Consider the following 17,824-nt stretch of genomic DNA (forward strand, 5'->3'; position numbering starts at 1 on the left):
ATCCCATGGGTATGTCCCATTCACGATTTTGTTCATGCTGATATTAGGGGTCATATCAATTTTATAAGAAAGCAAGGGATAACAAAGGAAGTCAGCAGGTCAGCCCTCTCAAGACTGTTGATGGCAATGTGCCTAATGCATGTTTTGTATGAGTAGAGAGAAGGGAATGGCTTTACTTTGTTTCCCAGTAGGAAAGTCTCAGAATATGATCTTGAGAAAAGAGTTTGCAGGTTTTTAGGAACTGGATGTCTTGGCTGCACCAAGGCTGGCTACTGTCAGGGAAGTAATATTTATGGAATGCTGATCAAAGTTTTCCTAATGTTTCCCGGTGACACACTGATATGAGGGTAAAAATAGGATATAATAACAAAAACCAGAGCAAGTTTCTGTTTTGATCTCCCTCAGAAACTGTAAGGAAAGCAACCTAGTTTTATTCTAGTTATTTTTATGTCTTTTTTCATTACTCTCTCCCCTTGCCCCTACCATTGTCCACTAGAGGGCCTTCAGAAGGTCATGGGTATGGAACAAGGATATCCTGAATAGGAGAACGTAGAAGGTATGTTAACACAATGCTCAAAACTGGCCAACCCACAGCATCTCCTCCCACCAATACTGACCTCAAGGCTTTGGCCCAAGTTTGTAGGTCTCAACTCTCTCTTGTTTTAGGCTAAGTTATTGTCCAGGAAGTTTCTTGAACCTTAATGAACCTGAAGACAGGCTCCGGGTTCAAGTTTCTTGAACCTGAAGACAGGCTCCGGGTGAGTTTATCCAAGCAGATATGTCTGGATTATTATAATGGTGAACACAGAGTCAACTGAGAAAGCTCCGCCCTTACCACAGCATGAAAACTGTCTCAATGACCTCAAAATTTAAATTTCAGATGGTGAAAGTCAAAGACTTTCAAAGAATGGACCATGGTAAGTATTTTCCTTTAGGATCTTCAGAAACAAATGCTGAGGCAAGAAGTCAAGTGGAAGTGGTATTTTTGGGAGATGATTCCAGGAAACACTTGCAGTGGAGCAAGGAAGGGAGACAGGGAGGGAAAGAGGTCAAGAAAGGGTGTGTTGTTAAGCCAGTCAACACCTCTGGCAACTGGAACTTACTCTGCCCAGGAAGCTGGGATATTTATCCACCTAATACCCTCTGTCATTGGTTGATTCCAGGGGCATCAACACCCCAGCACGTTGGCTTGCTCCGTAGGAGTGCTGACCCATCTCTTGAAGCTAGAACATGTAAACAGAGAATTATAGGTATTCACAGTTAGTATCTGTGTAGAGGTGAATGGATATGGACAGGGCACTGACTGAGCCTATTATAGTGAGAGCAGGAGGCAGAGTCATTAATAACCAGGATCAGAAGAAAAGCCATCTTTCGGTGGTTTTCCTATCAGTGCATTAACAAAGTTATCTCAGACAAAAGAAAACCGGAAGACTGGTGGGTGAAAACTTTAAAATCCTTCTAGTTTGTATAATTTCTGCAAGGTAACTAACACTCGCTTGCTATTGGGTAGGTGTGCAAGAGGTTTTAGCAAGAGAAGAGAAATTTGATCGGACAGATAAGGCTCAAAGAAATCTGATTGTAGAACACACTTTGAAATTATCCATTGTGAACTTAATCTCTTTGCACAAACCCAAGAGTCCTTTAGCTAATTCCTTTCCCAATGAAGGAGCCAATCAATGTTCTTTCAGGGGAGAAAATTACTAGAGAGCCTAGTATGTGTTTTGATGCCCTAATGAGGCACTATGAATTACCCAACCCAAACCAATTAAGTCTTAGCCCGGATAGAGGGCTACTGAGGAGATGAGGACACAGCATGCATTTAGGGCAGAATTAACTGCTTCCATAGCCTGGAAATATGCTTGGGGGGAAGCCAAGCCTTGTAAGCTCTGTGCTGTCCTTAAAGCTGGCAGTCAAAATGTGATCCAGCCCAATGTTAGCTTTTGTCGCTTTTGCTTCTTTGGCCTTAAAATTTAAAAAATGTCTGCAAAACATAAAATATGTTTGGAACATTACATAAGGCTATTAAGAGAGGGTGAATCATGAAAACATGGTATGTCAGAGACAATAAAGTAAGTGCAATGAACTGCTGCTGACTAGCTGCTTGACCTTGGGCCAGTTTCTCAGTCCTTCCTTGTCAATCAAATCGGAAATTATAGCCCAATAATGTGGTTTTGGATTGCAGCTCAATAAGCAAGCTCTAATCTCTTGGTTACGCCTTACTGTACCATGGGAAACCAAGCACTTATTTTCATTTTAATGCGATCTCTTCCAGTGGACTGTGACTTCCTAAAGCACCCCAGCACAATGCCTGGCTTAGCTCAGGAACTTAGGAGCTATGTGTTGAATAAATGTGAAGTGAATAGTGGAAGAAGCTATTTCAAATATTATGGTGCAGCTAGAAATATGTGAAGAAACATGCTAACAGCACACATAGCTGTTCTAAAGAAAATGATGAAAATAGAATTTTTTACAATATGAAATTTATTGTCCAATTGGTTTCCATACAGCACCCAGTGCTCATCCCAACAGGTGCCCTCCTCCATGCCCATCACCCACCCTCCCGTCCCTCCCACCCCCCATCAGAAAATAGAATTTTTATACGACCCATGTGTATTAGTGGGATAGAGGGGGCATAGTGGAGGGGTTGCCATTAGTGAGAAGGTGTGCTGTGTGGTGACTAAGACATAGCCTTTGGTGTTAGGTAGCCCTGGGCTGGAATCCTAGCTTTGCTACTTGCTAGCTGTGTGTCCTGTGCAAGTTACATAACGTCCCTGGCCTTCAATTTCTTCTTCTGGACCTTGTAGTTTGCAATAAGGATCTTGTAACGCTGCAACATTTAAAAGGGCTTGAGAAACAGTGTGTTACTTTAAAAGAGCTCAGTCTCAGATGAGCATCACGAATTCACACAAAGTCCAAAGTGAGGTATAGAACTTCCTCCACTGGGTTGTCTTTTAGGCCTACTGAACTAGTCTTTGGTGGGTATCAAAGAGGATTTCCCTTCCTTCCTTCCTTTCTTCTTTCTTCTCTCCCTCCCTCCTCTTCCCTCCCCTCTCTCCCTCTTTTTCTTTTTCTCTTTCTTTCTTTCTTTCTTCCCTTCCTTTTTCTTTCTTTCTGTGTTTCTTTCTTCCCTTCCTCTTTCTTTCTTTCTTTCTTTCTTCCCTTCCTTTTTCTTCCTTTCCTTCCCTTCCCTTCCCTTTTTCTTTCTTTCTTTCTTTCTTTCTTTCTTTCTTTCTTTCTTTCTTCTTCCCTTCCTTTTTCTTCCTTTCCTTCCCTTCCCTTTTTTCTTTCTTTCTTTCTTTCTTTCTTTCTTTCTTTCTTCTTTTTTTCTTGCCTTCCCTTCCTTTTTCTTCCTTTCCTCTTTCTTTCTTTCTTTCTTCCCTTCCTTTTTCTTCCTTCCCTTCCCTTTTTCTTTCTTTCTTTTCTTTCTTTCTTTCTTTCTTTCTTTCTTTCTTTCTTTCTTTCTTTCTCTTTCTTTCTTCCCTTCCCTTCCTTTTTCTTCCTTTCCTCTCCTCTCCTCTTTCTTCTTTCTTTCTTTCTTTCTTTCTTTCTTTCTTTCTTTCTTTCTTTCTTATTTCTTTCTTCCCTTCCCTTCCCTTCCTTTTTCTTCCTTTCCTCTCCTCTTTCTTTCTTTTCTTTCTTTCTTTTTCTTTCTTTCTTTCTTTCTTTCTTTCTTTCTTTCTTTCTTTCTTCTGCCTCTATTCCATCAATGTTTTAGCTCCATTTTCCTGGCACTAGGATGGCCAAGGCTGGTAAAACTCTTGCTCCTGTCTCCATATTTAGAGGGTAATGACAGGAAATCATTGGAATGGTAGGTTCTCAAGGTCCTACATGGTACAGTCATAGCTGTTCCCCATGCCATAATTCCTCAGAGAAGAACATCCTTTTGGTTGTAGTGACCACATTACGAGAAGTAATATCACTTTGGATAACTATGCTGAAGTCACCTCCTGAGGTGCAGGGGTGGGGGTGGGGGTAAGGAACAAGGGTCATGGAGGGAACAAAGAACCATTTCTGGCCACACTGGACTAAGGCAATACATACACCTTTCTGGTTTCTGCCACATAATAGATACTCAAAATATGGTAGCTCTGTTCAGTCTTCATGGTGCTAGATAGTGATCAAGGGACACACTTTTGATTTGTACTTGTTTCACTTCTTTAAACTTGTGTTTCAAGTGAAGAAGTCCAGAATTATGATCAATTCTCCAAATCTGGCTAGGACAGAGAAAAGGATGGTTGCGAACTATACTACTTGGGTCAGTACCAATCCTTGAGCAAAGGTCCCTGATCAATGGGATCAGTTAGATCTACCTTTATCAACCTCCAAGTGGGGTTTGCTATCTTGTTTACCTTTCTGCAATGGATGCTCGTTTTAGGGCCGTTGGTGTGTGAGCACCTTCCTGGGGGAATTCAGCCCCCCTCCTTTCCCCTTCCATGGCCAAGGAAATGGCCAACAACCACTTGTTCCAGAAATCCTGAGAGCCTTTCTGTTTTTAGGTCACTTGAAATAAAGGCTATCCATGGGAGAGCTTTTTGAAAAATACCTATTGTATCTTCTGTTGTGAAATAATTAACTACTTGGTTTGCTCTGTTTATGTATTTCAAGAATTTAAACAGTATAAGGATGTTAAAGTAAATGTAGTCTAACTCCCTTTCACTTTAAAGAAGAGCAAATATAAACTCTGGTTTGCTATAAATCTTCCACATTGTTTTTTCTCTCCTTCCAGTATTTCTGGATGCCAAGAGCTTTGTCTGTGGGGCAAAATCTAAAAATTATATGCCTGTACGCTACTTTGCACAGACTAATGTTTAAAAAAATTCCTTAAGATAAAACAAAATCACAGTTGAAGTTATGTAGGTGCTTGGTGAGGTGGCGACATGGCATAATGGTTAATATAGCTTATTTTTATTTATTTATTTTTTACACTCGTGTAATAGCAAAAAGACACAATGACATGGAGAGCCATAAAGCCAAACAACTCTCTCGTTTCATTTTACAGCGCGAGGCGGGGAAAGGCACAATTCAGCATCCTGCCCATTTTTATAGGGGTTTCGAGACAGGTTGGACATGTCTGAAATATGTCCTTCAATTCCTAGAACTCTTTCAGGCATTCCTGCTGAAGGATGTTCTTTGGAGAAATACTCCTATAAATACAGGATGTTTTCATTACTGCATGTGGTTGATTCAGCCTGTTGGCGACATGACAGTGAGAAGAAGTGTCTGAGAAACGACTTCATATAGACCGCGTTCAAACGGTCCCAGAGCTGCCCGGATCAGAACGACTCTAGTGGGAGCGCTTGGAAATGAATGTTCATATATCACTGGGGTCTTTAAAGAAAGGTTTAGGGTTCTGTAGGCTGTCTCCCTCGGTGCAGTGAAGTGATGGACTGACAGCACGTATGGAGATGAATTTCTGCCTATGAAAATTTTCGCTTCCCCTTATGGGGGAAAGCTACAAAATCAATGCCTCTGCTATCAAAACAGCGCAACAAAACAAAACAAGACAAAACAAACCCCAAACCAACAAAATAACAAAGCCAAACAAACAAACAAACAAACAAGCAAAAAGAAACCTAAACCCCACATAAGGAGAGAGCAGGAAGATTTATCTGGGGACGAATGGTAAAAATGGGGGCACATATGGTAGATAGATTCAATCTGGGTGTTTTCTTTGGGAATGTGGAGCTACATGCCAATGGAGTGGAAGCAAGGCCTTTAAAAAGTTCTATGTTATTTTAAGTAATAATAAAAATATTCCGTGTTTGCATAGCTCTTTAAAATTTTCAAATATTTTTACTTTTTTATTTGAGCCCTAAAGTCACCTTAGAAACTGGGCGCTATTTTATAGATGATGAATCTGAAGCTCAGAAAGATAAAGGGACCTGCCCAAGGTTGCACAGCTAATAGGTCTCTAGATTCCCTGACTCCCAATCTGGTGCTTTTTCTACCATCCCACACTGACAAATAAAATATTGCTTCTCTGTTTCTGTAATATTGCCAGTGTTGTAAAAATATTACAACCCCCACTCCTCTGATCAAAAATTAACCACTCTTTATTGAAGAGACATTTTATGGTATGGAAGACTGAGGAATATAACACTCTTGATGCAGGGTGGGGAAGGAATTGACCTAGGGATGCAACATTTTTTGAGAGACGTTGAGTTAGTAATGCAACACGCAATTTTTGTACCAGCTGATTACTGAAATATAGAAAATAATGGGCAGGTTGGAGAAAAGCAGAATTGTGAAAGGACAAAATTATTTGCTATAATTGGATTGGTCTGTGGATGGGATAAAATTTACGAAGAAGGGTAACCTTTGCCTGCCAAGACAAAGGTAACGTGATCTCATGTGCAGAATAAAGCTAATTATCACCAAGGAGGATTTCCCTCTCTCTCTCTCTCTCTCTCTCTCTCTCTCTGTCTCTCTGTCTCTCTCTGTTTGTTGTTGCCCTGGGTATTGTAAAAATTTCTATCTACCCATCTATCTTTATTTTTTTCTTGGAGCACCCTAGACAACTTAGAAACCATTGCCAGGGAAGTTTAAGAACATAGAAGTACAGATAAGTCTATGGAAGAATTGGATTCTAGCTTGACATAGAAAGCTCATCATTTATGAGCATGTCTTTTAAAGAGAATGTACTTAAGATTGTGAATTGAAGGGTGATTTCTGGGTAGTTAACAGATATAAAAATCAACCATCCATGAGCACAACACAACAAAACAAAACACTGATCCACAAATGAAACACACTACCAGCTCACTGACATGTAGTTAAACGATGAGTCCAGTGCTGGCCTTTGAGGCTCTGGACTGCTCATCCGCATCCTTCACTGACTTCCTTTCTATACGTTTGACCTGCTTGTCCTTGGCTTTCCTGCCAGATCATCCTAATTGCCGGGCCCAGAACAGCTTCTCATACGACATCTTTCAAGGCAGCTTCCAAATGCTTCTTCCTCCTTTTTTCTACTTTTCAAAAATTTTAAAAAGTATGGCAAATATAAAAGATAGTCTAACAAACACCTGTATACCGTCCACCCCAAATAAGTGCCAACATCAGTTCTAATGCAAATATAACCAAAAGGACACTTACATTTACTTCCAACTCCTAACCTTGCCTGGATCATGATGACCAATTAGTGGTAAATTGATGGGGGATGGGAAGTCTGCATTTAAGAACGTGTATATTTAACACCAAAACGAAAAACAAATACTGGTCTAGCATAGTGAAGCTTTGCCAGTCCAGATTAATTTTGGGGAAGGACTGAATTAGTGAAAAATCTGTATCATACCCCTTTTTGTGATGAAGTGTGAATATGAAGTTTAACAACTTACAGAAACATATAAATAGGAGAAAGTCAGCAAAAATTTTCCTAATAAAGTTGTTTTTAAAAAGCAAATCAAAGGCATAATTTTTGATGTGCTTACTGGTTGCTTTAGGCAAATGGATTCAGAAGTATTCAGAGTATTCAGTACTTTGAAACAGTGAGCTTTTGAGAAATATTTATTGAACGAAGGCGTCCTCTTTGCTAGGCACTGCATTAGGTTGTTGGAAATACAATGATAAGAAAGCTCTGCGCTCTTTATGATGGGACTTTGGTCTAGAAAAAGAGCTTCATAATTGGGCAGTTATAACACAACGTGGTAAATAAACCCAGAAAGGCAGACAAAAATTGCATTTTAAAAAAGTGTGGTGAGTTTTCCTGAGTATTTTTCATAAAATTTTATATTTACGCTATTCATTTATAGTGTAGGTCTCTTGTGCCAGCTAACGTCTTGCTGAATTTATTACAAATGAATAGAATTATAGACTTGAAGATGATTTACTGTAGAAGGGTAGGAAAGAATGTGTTTGCCCCTCTTCCCATATTTGTAGTGTACAATTCAATAGTTTTCAGTGCCCTAGCACTGTTTTCTAAAAAAGACTAGTCTTTCTCCGTTGAATGATCTTGGCACCTTTGTTGAAAATCAATTGGCCCCGATATGTGGGTTTATTTCTGGACTCTAAAACTTAATCCATTCATCTATCCTTATGCGGATACCACACGATCTTACTTACTGTAGCTTTGTAGTAGGTTTTAAAATCAGGAAGTATGAGTCCTCCTACTTTGTTTTTCTTTGTCCAGACCGTTTGGCCACTCTGGATGTCTTGAATTTCCATGTGAACTTTGGGATCAGCTTGTCAGTATCTCTAAAGAAGCCAGCTGGGATTTGGAGAAACTAAGATTTTTACAATGTAATTTAAAGATTTATTATTAAAAAAACCCCGAAAAACACTAAATGCCGAAGGAAACTTAGAAATACCCTGTGGTTTTACAGTGCCAAAGCACCCCGTTCATCCGTTAATGAACTTCAGGTAACGCAGCACAAGGTTGAGCAGAAGCCCTTCTCTCAAGTTAGATGCACGTCCTGCAGAAGTCACCAGCCTTCTCTGAACCTATTTAGCAATCTGGTAGAAAATGAGATAAGTTGGACTACATTAAAATAAGAACGGGACACTACTCGAAGAGTGAAAAGGCAAGTCACAGGGGGAGAGAAGAATCCGCAAGATGTCTTTCTGACTAAGAATTTGTCTTTAGAATGATGAAGGAGTCACTAAGGGCAGACCACCCAATGGAACAGTGAGCAAAGGAGCGGACGCTTCACAAAAGAGGAATTAAAAGGAGGGGTTGTGGGGGGGGGGATGGGCTAGATGCGTAAGGGACATTAAGAAATAGACTTCCCGAAATCATTGTTGTACTATATGCTAACTAACTTGGCTGTAAATAAATAAATAAATAAAAGGTGCCCACCTATCCGCACCCCCGCCAAGGATATATTTTACTTCAAAAGTCCCAGAACCTGTGAATATCACCGCGCATGGCAAAAGATATCTGGATGAGTCCTACGTGCAATCGCATGTGTCCTTGTAAGAGGGACACAGAGGGAGCTTTAGCACAGATACACAGAAAACGTGGCATAGAGACAGAGGCAGAGGGTGGTGTGGTGCGGACACAAGCCAAGGAATGCCGATGGACACCGGAAGCAGGGAACGGATCCTCCTCTAGAGGCTCCAGAGGGAGTACAGCTGTGCTTGGTCCCTCGATTTCAGACTTCCGGGCTGCAGAACTGTCCATGAATAAACTGGTGTTGTTTTAAGCCCCCAAGCGTGTGGCAATACGCTAACAAACTGCCTTTATTCATTGCCAGGGACAAGTACCTGAAAAGCAACAATGGGATGCCTCTTCTCGTCCCTAGAAAGCTCAAGTCAAAAAGACAGATAATTGTCAGTGTTGGTGAGAATGCAGAATGAGCTGAACACTCATACGTTGGGGGGGGGAGTGTACATTACAACCACGTGTTTCAACTGTCTGCGGGTATCATCTAACGTTGAATAGATGCTTATTCTATGATCCAGTCATCCCACTTATTGATCACATACCCAGGACAAATGTGTACTTTCACCCCAAATCATGAACAGAAATATTCATAACACTGTTTATAATAACTTCAACTTGGAGATACGTCAAATGTCCATTAACAAGATGGGTAAATACATGGGTAAATACATTCATACTACAAAATACTACACAGCAACGAGAATGAGTATCCACAGCTTCACAGAGCAACAGGGATTATTAATCTCACGAACGTAATGGTGATGAAAGATGCCAGACACAAGAGAGTATATACAGCGTGATTTCATTTATTTAAAAGTTCCAGAAACAGGCAAAACTCATTAATAGTGTTAAAAGTTGCGTTAATAGCTAACCTTTAAGAGGGATAATGAGTGGGAGGGGGCATAAGGGGCTGGATGAATGGAAGTTTATTTTAATAAAAGGAGATAAAATTAATAGAATCCATCCTGGGGCACCCGGATGGCTCAGTCGGTTAAGCGTCTGACTTTGGCTCAGTTCATGATCTCACACTTCATGGGTTCGAGCCCTGCATAGGGCTCTGTGCTGACAGCTCAGAGCCTGGAGCCTGCTTCGGATTCTGGGTCTCCCTCTCTCTCTGCTCCTTCCCCACTCATGCTCTGTCTCTCTCTGTCTCTCAAAAATGAATAGACTTCAAAAAAAAAAATTAAAAAAATAAAACCCATCCTAATTTATAGGTGTGTGTGTCTCATCCATTTATTCATGTATTAAACATTTATACTCATTGAGCTTCTGTTATTTGCCAGGAGCTGTTCAAAGCCAGGGTTATAGCAGTAAACATGACAAAGTATCCACCTTCATACAGTTGACATTCTAGTACTTTCTTCTCAAAATACGAGACTACACTGTTACATTGTTGACCCCTGATGATTTGTAGCTCATGACATTCACATCGTTGGGTAGTCCTTTCCCACATTCTGGATTTGGTCAAGTCATCTGCTTTAGCCGATGAGACACAAAGCAGAAGCTTTGAGGAGTGCTTGCACACTGGGGCTTTAGCTCTTGGAAGGTTTCCTTTCTGGAAGCCAGCTGTTCTGCTGTAGAGAAGCTCGGACTCGATGGCTAAATATTGAGAAGCCACATGGAGGAAGTGCCTGGAAGATGAGAGTCTATCTTGGACATTTCAGCCCCAATCAAGCTTGCAGCTCAACGAAACCACATAAGTGACCTCAGCTACATCATGTCTGGCAGAGAAACCACCCGACAGAGCCCAGTCAACCACAGACTTGCGAGAAATAATAACTTGTTGTTCTTTTAAATCACTAAATTTTGGGGTGGTTTGTTATACAGCATTTGGTAACTGCAACAAATAAATGGGTGAGTAAATAAATAAGGAATAAAATTTCTGAGTGTAATTTGAGTTATAAGCAATTAAACAGGGTCATGGTATGAAGAACGACAGGGAAAATTCAGAGAGGCTAATGTGAGCACATTTTAAGACTTTAAAGTCCCATGTAAGGTACTGCTAGGGTGCTCTATGCAGAAACAGAGGAATTAGCTGTTTCTTGTTGAGAGTGTTGGATAGTATGAGGGATCAACAATAGAGAAAAAACACTGAGATTTAGAAGAGCTTGACTGGAGTTGAGACTATTACTGACCTTGGCCAGAACACTGGTCTTTTGTGAACTTCAGTTTCCTCATCTCTAATACGGGGATAATGACACTTGTCTTGGCTACCTTCCAGGATTGCTGGGGAAATTAGACTCAGTAACGTTTGCGAAAGTACCCCGATATTTAAAAACGTTATCGAAGTGAATGCATTTGTAAGAAAAAAGACATTTTGATCACCCATTTGCTTTCTGAAGCTTCTGCTCCGTCCACAAGATGATGCATGCAAAGTCAGTGAAACAAATTTTATTGCCATAACCACAGCCTGTCTGCATATTCTGCCGGCTTGGTCTATGTTACACATTAGCTTTTTAAATTTATTTAGCATCCGTTTGGAGCATAGTTCTGTAGTTTTGAATAATCCAAGAAGTTGTCACTGTTAATTTCTCTATCATATTCTCTACACTGATACCGAAGAAAAATACCAACGAACAGCCCTATTATGCAAAAAGTCACACAATCCAAAGCCTCTATCCCATTAGGAAAAAACTTGACATATGTCATGTCATGTTAATAAATACTGCATGTGCGAAGTATACCTTGTATTGAAAGTAAATTCCCCCATGGAAAATTGATTTGCTTTAAAATTTTAATCTACATCTTTTTTCTTCTATAGAGCACAGTTAGGGTTTTTTTTTTCTTTCCCTTTTCTTCTGCAAAGAATAGACATTTGTACAAGAAATGCATCATTCTCTAAACCAAACAGCAAAAAGAGAAAATGCAGAAGAAAGGAGGTAAGGAGAAATAAAAGAGAAAAAATAACAAATTGGTCATTAAAAGGAAAAAGATGCACAAGATAAAAGAGAGGGAGGCAGGCGGAGCGTCTACTATATTGGGCTTCGGTGCAGATGTAAGTATAAAATGCTCCACAAGTCCTGTAATTGAGAAAATCTATCAAATGTCCTGACAGCTGCTCGGGCATTTCCAGAAGCGATAAAACTTGAATTTATTTCACTCCTAGAAAAGGGGCAGTATCACCTTCTGGCGGCTTTAATGAAATGCCATAAAATTCTAGGAAAAACTGTGTTGTAAAGTCATAAAAAGGTAGTCGGAAGTGGATTGTTGGAAATACCGCGGGAGGGGTTGCTGTGTCTCAAGAGTGACCAAAGTGGATCCGACAAGCAGGTGATTGGGGCTCCTGGATGTTGGAGAATGTGCCGGAATGTGCTGCGTTGCTGCACATTCCCCAACACCTGCTCTCCGATCTTGGCTGTGGCTACGTGCTTGCTGACTTTTCCTGTGACATCGGGACTATTAAACCCCTTTGGAGGCTCACATACTCCATTTGTATTTTGTAGACGTGAGCCCTAGGGGTACGCTCACCTGCATTTCTTCAGATAGAAACTGTCTAGTAAACCGTAATGGGTCCTCCCCACCATAGGGTCACTTCTCCTGGCTGCAAACCTGCTGGGACAGGAGTCTCCAAAACCTACTGGTTCTGGGGACAGGGTTTAGCACAAACACAACGAGACACTCACCTTCTGCTCTAGGATCTGCTTATTCAGGACTTGGCCAGCACTTAACCCCCCAATTTCCTCTGGCCTTGGTTCTACTATCTGATATTTCTAGAGGTCTGCTTTTTCTCCCAGATGATGAGTAACCAGGAAGGCAAGGATTGTCTCAAAGTTTCTTTTTCATCCCTTTGGCACCTTGCCTCACACTTTGCACATAGTAGGAACTCATTATATGTTTCCAAGGGGAATACAATTTCTTTTCTTTTTTTTAAGGTTATTTATTTATTTTGGGAGACACAGAGACAGTAAAGGTGGGCGAGGGGCCAAGAGGGAGAGAAGGAAATCCCAAGCAGGCTCTACACCGTCAGCACAGAGCCCGACGTGGGGCTCAAACTCACGAACCATGAGATTATGACCTGAGCCGAAATCAAGAGTCGGATGTTTACCACCCAGGTGCTCTGAGAATACAATTTCTTGAGAGCCTCGGGTTGTCAGGTAATGTCTTCTATTATCCAACCACTTCTGTGGGCCGATATTCCTCTATAGAAGCACAAGCTAAATGCATTTAAGATTATAGTACACAGAGAAGTTATAAAGTACCGTACTTTATGTTTTCAAAACTAGGTGTTTTAATACGGTCACATTAGATCTGTGTAAAGAATTCTATTTCTTTAAAAAAAAATTTTTTTAATGTTTATTCATTATTGAAAGATAGAGAGAGACAGAGCATGAGCAGGGGAAGGGCAGAGAGAGGGGGAGACACAGAATCCAAAGCAGGCTCCAGGCTCTGAGCTGTCAGCACAGAGCCCGACGTGGGGCTCGAACTCACGAACCGTGAGATCATGACCTGAGCCAAAGTTGGACGCCCAACTGACTGAGCCACCCAGGCTCCCCTAAAAAATTCTATTTCAAAGATAAATAAACAAGGCTCCAAGTCTTATAGTAAATTTCTTTGGTCCATCAGACTTTGTGCAAAGATTGTGAAGTTAAATTGTAAACTCTGAGAATAAGAGTCTTAAAGTGAGGGGTTTCCATGTCTTAAAGAAGATAAAGGTATGCCCAAGAGATAATATTCAAAAATGAGGTCGTGAAGAGAAAGATTTTCCAAATGGCAGCGTCTCTAGGAAAAATTTAGCAGAGACCTCTTGAGAGACTGTCCTAATAAAAAATTATTAAAAAACAAACTAATGGACTAAATGAACAAAATGTAAAAAATGATGATCTCGGGACAGTGCAAGCAAGTGAGAAGATCAATAAGGTTAATGAAGACAAAGAAAATAAAAATGAATTGTGAAGTCCGAAAGTGGCAATGGATATTTCTTTCCTTGGTGAACTGATGACCTTGGGCCTATGGTATAAAGGGGAAATTTCCGCCATGCAGGTTTCACCGCAGCCATAGGTTAAAGGAATATCGGTAAGGATGTCACTCTTTGGAAAACCTTGTGAGCACCATTATTGAGTTATGACTGTCGCTGGAGCAGCGTATTCGATGGAATAGGATCTAAATTTCCCTAAGGCAAGAGCGAGTGCTTGGAAGCCAACGAAGTTTAGTGACACCCTTTCATTTTTCTACGCTCAAGTCCTTTGTCAGCTTCAGAACTAGGAAGTCAGCTATTAAATTAGAGAGGAAATAACGCCAGACTCCAGATGTGGCTGCTTCACCCTCCTGACTTTAGCCAGATGTGTCCAAACCATGGCATTCATCATGATTAGTGTGAAGGTGTGGAAAGTGTCAGACAACACACTGGCCAGAGTCCTGATCCCAGCTCGTTCACACAGGGAGACACCCCTCCCCAGCGGAGAACCGCTGCTCAGGGGGCAAGGGGTAGAGGTGAATGAAGTCTCTTTAAAAGTCCTGTAAAAGGTAGTAACAATTTTATTTTACGGATAATTGATCCTAGCTCTAAGTTCCAATGACCTCCATTGGGTCATTTGCACAGCTATATTTAAGCAGTCGCCCCTGGTCCTGCAGCCGTCCTGTCTCCTTGGTACAGAATCTATCCCTATGTATTTGCTTTCTGTTTTGGGGTAAAGCCCTCCATGTTCCTCTCCTTTCACCCACTTTTGGTTGGTAGAAAGCTTGAATTGGTACCAGCTGGGAATGACTTCGAGGGCAACATGGAAGGACCTTGAATCTCAGCTAGTTTTTAGAGGACACTGAGGGATTAACTGAGGCTCCTGGTGGAGGATGGGGGGGTGGGTGTTGGGCAAGCTGGACTAAACTCTTGCTGAGGGTTTAGGGGCATTTAAGCCCAGTCACCCCGGTCTAGGTGTGGGCTGGTCTCCAGGGTGATCCTAAGAGGTCACAGGTTATCACTGTCCCACTATTAGACTCCACAAGTCACCTGCCTTTCACACCTGGCAATGAGACTGGGGATACCTGAAGGGTGTGAGTGCCGGAAGCTGCTGTTTGGACCAAGTGAAAATGAGCGAGTGCTTTCAGGGAATCTCCCCCGGAGCCTGCGGCCCACATAACTAGAATAGGTTCTGTCAGGCAGGAGACCAGTCATAGAATATGATTGGAAAGGACTGAGCTGTGCCCTGTATATAGTTTAAGGGCCCTACGTATATATTTTTAAAATGTTTGTTTATTTTTGAGAGAGAATGAGAGAGAGAGAGAGAGAGAGAGAGAGAGAGAGAGATTGAGCGCATAGGGGAGGGGCAGAAAAAGGGAGACAGAGGATCTGAAGCAGGTTCCGCACTGAGAGCAGAGAGCCCGATGGGGGGCTTGAACTCCTGAACTGTGAGATCATGACTTGAACCAAAGTCAGACGCTTAACTGACTGAGCCACTCAGGTGCCCCTAAGGGTCCTACATATTGATCAGGAAATTTTCCTTAGAGCCATAAACTCTTCTCCGAGAATTGTTTGCTCAAAGAGCACCTTCTTTGTTGAATGAAGTGATAATAAGTACCCAGATCGAATGGTTCCTTCTCACATTAACTAAAACAAAATGGACAATGACAACAAAAAAGGTCACATGCAGGTTCTAAGTGTTTTATGCTGACCAAGCATGGTAGGTCACTTCTAAAATTCCCCAGACGAGATGGTGCTTTTTGTTTGGGCAAAGATATTAGCATTATTTGAAAAGAGTCTTTAGACTATTCTAACAGTTCTAATTGGCATTCTACTATGAATAAAAACCACAGATGATTCTCTGAAGTATTTTTTAATAATACTCTTCACCTTGGCAGTGTAGATAAACTTCAATTTCCTTTCATTCCTTCTAAAAGGCAGAGAGGGAAGGAGGGAAGGACAGAGAGAAAGTGAGAGAGAGAGAGAGAGAGAGAGGGAGAATGGCAATGAGAATCATGAACAATTTTAGTTCATTCGGAAGTCGAGGAGACATATTTTTCAAATGTATTCTCTAAATCCAGATTCCTGTAACAGATGCTCTCATCTCTCAAGCTCTTTTCATCTGTAATTCAATTTCCTCCTAAACGTGATGCTGACATCTGTTGTAATGCAGATATGTCCTCAAGTACCTGCAATTTCTCTGTCAAGCTCAGTGTCATGTTAAAGAACTGTGAACTTTGCAGGGCTTGGGAGCAGACAGTGGAATCCACAGGGCTGCAGGCAGAAAGAAATTTAATGTCTCTTTCATGGTTCTGATGTTTCAGCATCTTTTCTTCTGACACTGAAGCTCTCCTTAAAGGTTTTCAAGGGAACATAAAGTGTTTATTTAATAGTGCAATTGATTGTTTCAGCTTCACTTCTGGAGCCACCTGAAATCAGCACACGCTAAGACTTAGCAGGGAGGCAGGGACTCGGTCTTCAGATTCTTCCTGACAGGGTGGATTAGATAAATTACCACACAATTCTCTAAAGTATTTTAAAAACAAAGACAAAGCACTGCATGTTGCATTTAAAGATGCTGATCTTTGTCCTCTTTCTTTTTTCATTCCCTTCCCATAGCATTACTATAAATCAAGAGCCTTTGAGGCACGGATTGAGCTCAATCATTCCATCATTAATTAATTCATTAAATAGATATCTGTCGAGTCTCGGTTCCGTGACTGGTATTGTGCCAGGTGCTGGGGATGGAAAGGTTGATGTGACACGGGATCCATTTTCAAGGAATTCCAGCAGCATTTTGTTGTTTTTTTTTTTTTAAAGTACAGAACCTCAACTCAGCCTCCAAGGGGGGGATGAAGACAGCTGTATGCCAAAGGAAAGTTCTGAATTCTGACAAGAATACAAGCCCACTGTTGGCTTAAATAATTTTCTTCTAGCAGGAACTTGTTTTCGAGCTTCCTAGGAAAGTGGGAATCTTTGCTCTATGCCAGCTAATTTGGAGCTGATAGCGATGGGGAAGAGTGGAACGTTCCTTCGCACCCTTTCTGCGTCTCTCACTGCAGACAATCAGCTCACATCTGAAGCATGACACTTGATTATCCATATCATTTCTGCAGGTGGCTTTGCCAGGCCTACGTTAGGATCACGAAATCATTCAGGCCTTTAAAAAGGTTTGTCACAACACTTAACCTGGACATCTTCTCTACCAATTACCATCATTTCGGTTTTTGTATGACACCATCCAAGGGCTCAGCGGGCTGTGCGAATGCGTGGTTTGTGTCATTCCATGCTGACTTAGGGCTGAGTCTGGCTAGGACAGCCAGCGCAGCTGTGACTGGCAGTAGTAAGAGACAGGGGATAGGACTGCAGGCTGCAGCCACACAGCTGCTTGAAGTTTGGTCTGGCGTAAGGGAGAGACAAAGGGGAGTCTGAATTATTCATCGTAATTTCTCAGCAATTTCCTTTAACTAAGATATTGCAGACTGTTAGGCCTGGGCTGAACCTGGGCCACAGATGTGTTATTATTGGGCCTGTACTGTATTAAAATTGTAATTTTTTAAAAATTGGTTGCCAGCACGTCAACCCTGGGAGATTTCACATTAAAGATCTATCTTCCACTAAAAACTGGAACGTTTAGAGGCGCCCGGGTGGCTCAGTCAGTTAAGCATCTGACTTCGTCTCAGGTCATGATCTCACGGTTCGTGAGTTCGAGACCCGCATCGGGCTCTTGTGCTGACAGCTTGGAGCCTGGAGCCTGCTTTGGATTCTGTGTCTCCCTCTCTCTTTGCCCCTCCCCCACTCCTTCTTTTTCTCTCTGTCTCTCTCTCTGCCTCTCTCTCTTTCTGTCTCAAAAATACATAAACACTAAAAAATTTTTTTTTCAATAAAAAAAAAATTGGAACATTTAGCAACACAGGGTCTACGTCGGTGACAGCAGTGAGCCCGGGTGGAGTTCAGCTATCCACTCAGATGGGACATCCATTTTCCATATGACCTCAGTTTTTACTTCTCTTAACTGTCTCCCACCCAGCTGGCTTCATTATTCAGCTACC

Source organism: Panthera pardus, unplaced genomic scaffold, assembly GCF_024362965.1.
Source record: "Panthera pardus isolate Hobbes unplaced genomic scaffold, ASM2436296v1 HiC_scaffold_10, whole genome shotgun sequence".
NCBI lineage: Eukaryota > Metazoa > Chordata > Mammalia > Carnivora > Felidae > Panthera > Panthera pardus.